Source organism: Ceratotherium simum, chromosome 13 (genome assembly GCF_057802395.1).
Source record: "Ceratotherium simum simum isolate JZ-2026a chromosome 13, ASM5780239v1, whole genome shotgun sequence".
In the NCBI taxonomy this organism is placed as follows: domain Eukaryota; kingdom Metazoa; phylum Chordata; class Mammalia; order Perissodactyla; family Rhinocerotidae; genus Ceratotherium; species Ceratotherium simum.
Window position 1 is genome coordinate 49,325,912 of NC_141912.1, and position 5,984 is coordinate 49,331,895.

Sequence of the window (5,984 nt, forward strand, 5' to 3'; positions counted from 1 at the left end):
ATGTCCTGTCTCAGTAAAGAAATTATGAGGCTAGAGGAACATAAAGAGGTCAAATCAGGCTGCAGCAGGGTGACCAAGGAGGAAGGTAGTAGGAGGTACATTCAGAGATGTAGGAGGGGCTCCATCATCTAAGGCCTGGTAGGTCGTGATTCCCTTCAGACAAGTTGGCCTTGAAGGCAAAATAAGTTATGACAACTCTTGAAAAATAAGATTTTTGCTGCCTAATGTTTCCCCTCAAGTTTAGCAAAGATTGACATAGATTTTTAATGACTGAATCCATATCTATAAGTAGACAGCTATGCTCTATTCTTTTCCTTTTTTTAAAGTGTTTGTACAGTCAGCCTTCTGTACCTGTGGGTTCCACATCCATGGAGTCAACCAACCATGGACCAAAAGGACTATGATGGTTGACCTGTACAGAACATGTACAGACCTATTTTAACAATACAGTGTAACAACTATTCACACAGCATTTACATTGTATTATAAATAATCTAGAGATGATTTAAAGTATACGGGAGGATGTGCTGTAAGTTACATGCAAATACTATGCCATTTTATATAAGACACTTGAGCATCTTCGGATTTTGGTATCCACGGTGGGTGGGTGAGGGTGTTCTGGAGCCACTCCCCCAAGAATATTGAAGGGCAACTGTACAGTTGGAGAAGTGGATTTTTCCTGCTTTTGTCTACCTCTCAGAATTTGTTATAATGCTCCGTATTAGTGGTAGGCAAGGGAAATAGCTTTCTATTTTATAGAATTCAGATTTCTGGGACACTTGAAACAGAAATTTCTTTTTCTTTCCTTTTTTTTGTTTTAAGGAAGATTGGCCCTGAGCTAACATCTGTTGGCAATCTTCCTTTTTCCCCTTTTTCTCCCCAAAGCCCCAGTAGATAGTTGTATGTCATAGTTGTACATCCTTCTAGTGGCCCTATGTGGGACAATGCCTCAGCATGGCTTGATGAGCGGTGCGTATGTCCGTGCCCAGGATTTGAGCTGGTGAACCCCGGGCCACCATACTTTTCATTCTTTATCAGTTTCTTATCAGTATGGGGTCCTTTATTTTACAATCAGAGAAAAATCATTAATTGTAAATGCTGAGCCATGGTTATTAATGAAGAGTGGAGTTACAGTAGGATGGGATATAAGGGTAAATTTTCTAGATTATGACTTTTGTATAGTTTAAATTTTATAAAGATTCTGAATTATTTACCATTTTGAAACAAAAGAAACTAGTATCCTTATCATTTCAACATCTTCCTTCATCCTCTACATGCTCTCCTTATGTCATTTCATCTACTCCTGTGGTTTCAATGTGAAAAACCTACATTTCCAGTTCTGACATTTCTTCTGAGGCCCAGAAACATCTGTTCAATGAACTACTGAATATTGTGCAGGCATTTACAATCTAATGTATCTAAAACTGAACTCACTATTTTCTGTCCTAGAGTAGCTTCCGCTCCCATATTCCTAGTAATAGTTAATGGCATCTCAGTCCACTTATTCTCTCAATCTGTTGAAATCTGAATAATCTTTACAGTTTTTCTTCCTCCGTAGTCCTCAGGATACCAGCACCTTATTCTACCGTAAATTTGTTTCTCAGATAGTGCCCTGTCTCTTTTCTTGTTTTTTATTGATTCTCATCTGAACTAGTCCAATAGCTTCCCAACTGATTTCCCCCAATCTGTTCATCTTCCATTCTACTTCCAGGGGTGTTTATAAAAATACAGCATGAAGAAGGATTCCACTAGTTTCAAACTGTCTATAAGATATACTACAAATTACTCTGTGTGGAGGGAAGTCTATTTATAATCTTTTAAATTTGATCTCTGGCCTCTTGTTCTAAGTTCTGGCTACAACAAAATATACATTATTCTTCGTATATTTGCTCATGATTGTCCCCCTGATTGTAATGTTTCCTTTATTCCTCAGGACACACAAAGATCTTTCTTTGCCTGGTAAACAAACTCTCATATGCTTCTATATTAAATACAGTTTTCTTTGTGAAAGCCTCTCCAAAACTCCTAGATAAAGTTAATTGCCCCTTTCTATGTTTCTAAGAGCACTTTCTTTCTCTCTGTTTCTATTTCATGTTTTATTATTATTAACTAACAATAAACCTGTCTCTTTTGTAAGAAATGAGCAGTATGAGGGTAGGAATTATATTTCATTTATTCTCATGTCCACAGCACGTGCCACACTATCTGTCTCATAGCATGGGTTAAATTAATGTTTAGTGACATAAAGAGAGGAAGAAAGAAGGAAGAAAGAAAATCCCAATAAACCTGGGAGAGAACACAGTGCCTAAAATGTTGGTGTAAGTGAGTATTATTGGATTCTTTCTATAAGTTATGTACAGTTTATACTGTAAAGAGATTTTGTGTTTTGTCTCTTATAATACAAAACCCTAACAGTCAAATACCAGAGGGACAGATTTATACATAGTTAAACAAATGGCACAGAGAATACTGGTTTAAAAAGTCACATATTAACAACCTCCTCTTCATAGTTCTGTCCGGGGCTGACTGTTGCTTCTAAGGTCGGTCTGGGCGAGGTTGCTTGGAGTCAGTTGTGTTCACCTTAGTGTATGATGAGAGCATCATGTGATTATTATATTAATTACCAAGTCCAAACCTTTCCGTTTAAGTACGAAAAAACTGAGGCACAGAGGAGTTAACATATCTATATTCCTTTTTCTTAAGATAATTTGATTCTGTGCAAAGTTGAGAGACTCCTGACCCCCCATCTTCTTTTGTAGTTCCTTCTAGAGAAGACTGTAAACTCCTAACTCCATCACATGTGACACACTCCATCTGGATATTGAAGTTGGATATCGTGAGTTGAGGCTTTCCATCTTTTAACAATGTGTCCTATTGTTTAATTATTTCTTGTAATGCTTTGACAAGAAAGTTGCAGTACGAGGGCTTACACTATTGAAAAAAAAGAGAAATGGAGTGCAAAAACCTCAGAGGGCCATGAGAAAGTATCTCGAGAGTGAGAATTTGCTCTATTGTTTCTATATTCTTTATCTTTTTTGGAAATTACCTGTTAGCTAATTGCCTGAAGTTAAAAAGCAATAAAATAAGAAAATAATTAAAAAAAGAAGATATCTGGGTGAGTTGAGAATAATTACAAGTTTTGCCTTGGGTAGACAGAGGGAAAAAATGAGACAGAATGAGATAGAGATAGAGATAGATAGAGATAGAGATAAAGATAGAGAGAGAGAGGGAGAGGGAGACAGAGGAGGGCGTAGAGGACGAGTTACATTTGACATTCTTTCACCTCTTCTGTTGGCCATAACCCAACAGTTGTGTGTCATTTGTTTTTCTGTGTACACTGTTGGTGCTCTCTGATCCTAAGACTATGGGGTTCCAACCTAGCGGTCCCATTCTCTGTGATCATAAATTTCTACCCCTTCCTTTCATTTGAACTTCACAAGTCTGCAGATAAACTAATTATCTATAAGATATGATGCTTGGTAATAACAAGATTTATCAAGCTACTGTCATGTGGACAGAAGTCTCTTTAACCTAAAAAAATAATTACTAATGCTGCTGTTAAAGAGACTACTGTAATCAGTAATTATTACTGATCAAATTCAATCATGAACAAGTCGATGAATATGATGATAACTACGTGCCTGTTGTCATTGAAAAGGCAACTTATAGACCATGTATGTGCTGCTGTATTCTTAGCATCTAGAAGAGAGCTTGGCACAGCATTGAGGAGCCATGAATATTGATGGAGTGGCTGAATTTGGACACAAAAGCTTGAAACTTTATGTCATAATAGTGCCATTAAGTAACAAGGAAAAAAATATTTGAAGAAAAAGGAGAAGGGCAAAATAGAAGCCAAATATATACTGAGAAAATGATACTCAAGACGAATGCACTGTCTACTCTTGAGCACATATCACTTTCCTATCCCAGTACTATCTGCCCTGATATGTATATGTCTTATTAAATTAATAATTCAATTACTGTAAAATGTGATTATTTAGCAATTGAATGGCTCACATTTTTAACAAGCTTTTTCAAATTTGCCTCTCATTCTTGATCTCATGAAGCTTTTTTGTTTGGATATTTAGAACTCCATAAGAAAATGTTCCATTATAATTTGAATAAAATGCCTAACTGGTTTGGGTTGTAATAAAATTGTTTTATTGTGGGCGTTGATGACTGTGGTCAGAGCTAAGTTAGAGCAGAAGAGCACGGTAGATGAGTGAGAGAAGACGGAGGGGTTTTGATTTATTCTAAAAACAATAAGAAACTGTTGAAAGTGGAATAACATGCGTGAATTAATGTAAGGCATGGCTGCCATATGCAGAATGAATCAGGGGTTGGGGACAAGGTTGGAAGCAGAGAGACCTGTTAAGGATTTTTGCAGTGACAGGCCAAGAGGTGAGGGATGGTTTGGTCTTGGTTTAGAGCAGCAGAAATGGAGGAAAATGGAATAAATTGGGAAATATTTTGCAGGGAAAGCCAACATGATTTACTAATAGACTAGATGTGACATGTAAGTAAAAGAAAGGAATAAAAAAAAAGCATCAGTGGTTTCTTTCTGGAGAAGGAGTCTGGAAGTCAGATGTTGGCAAGGGTGGTGAAAGCAGCTATCAGTGTAAACCTAGAGCTTGAGGTTCTCGATCTTCCACAGTGGGTGAACCATAGCAGGTGAGTTCCTCCCACCACGTCCCATGCAGTACATCAAGGAGTGTACAGATGAAAATACTCAGGAAGGCCTAGCTCCCAAGCCTCCACCTCCTATAAAGGACAGTTATATTTGATGTTTAACAACCAGTTCCAATGTGATGATCTTATCACTTGCCCTTTAGAAAGTCAGGACATGAAACAGCTTCATCCTATGCAGTTTGATCACAAGAAAGAACTGAGAAAACTCAAAACGTCTGTCCTTATTAATTTCTTAGACCTGTTAGATTTCTTGATAAGGAGCCCTGGGAATACAGAAGGAGAAGAGAAACTAGAAGATCTTAAGCTGCTCTTTGTCCCTGTGCATCCTTTCATAAATGAATACCGACCCTACCAAGTAAGAGAGACCTTGAGAGTCATGGTGGAGGTACAGAACCATCCTTGTCTTGAAACAGCTGACAAGTTTCAAAAGCATCTGGAACAAAGCATTGAGATGATCCAAAATTGCTTGGCTTTTTTGCCTGATGATTTGTCCCACTCAGAAACAGGGATGAGACTAAAAACCGAAGCAATGCTGCTGATGATAGAAAGTATTGTAATGGCCAGAATGAACAACAAAGAGAAATTCAGCTCACAGGAGAGACCGGATTACAGAGAAAGGATTACAGAGAAAGATGCTGTCTTGTGCGTCCTAATTGATGAAATGAATGAAAGACCCTGAAGGATGTTTCTTTTTCTTCTTGTTTTTCTGTTTCTCTTTTAATAAATAGCATCATATATTAGTTAATTTGCTCTTAGTCCTAAAAGAGATATAACTAGAAGTCATGTGAATGGCTTGACTCTCCAACTTTATGAATTATGAGATGTCGCAGGCAGTAATTTTTGCTTTATGGCAAGCATAGGCAAATGAGTACACCTGCATTAAGCGTAATCTCCTTAAAAAGCAAAGTGTTTGCTGCTATTGTGTGGAACATTCCTGTTTTTGGAGTTGGAGTAAAAGGTTAAAAATATCCTCAGTAACAGCAAGCTTTCATCTGTGAAAAGTCGATTTGTTATTTGCTTTAAGAATGATAGATAAATAAAGGATATCAAACTGTATAATAAATGTGAAATTATGAAATCTTTAGATTTACTTCACTTAAAAATTTGTTTAATCTCTAAAAACTTAGTGTAACATGTTAAAAGAGAGGAACTCTACAGAGTTTTAAAACAGCAATTTTATTTTTCCTCATGACTGCTCCTGTAAACACACTATCCCATCCTCTTGTCCCTATCCTGATGGGTCCCCTAACTTTTTTCCGGTCACTCAAATAGTATGTCCTTTGGTCACTTTTAGT

The 5,984-nt window shown here is 37.1% G+C and overlaps 1 pseudogene; it reads left to right on the forward strand.

Annotated features, from left to right (window-relative positions):
• LOC101396434 (mediator of RNA polymerase II transcription subunit 7-like) lies at positions 1–5,368 on the forward strand (annotated as a pseudogene).
• The last annotated feature ends 616 nt before the right edge of the window (positions 5,369–5,984 follow it).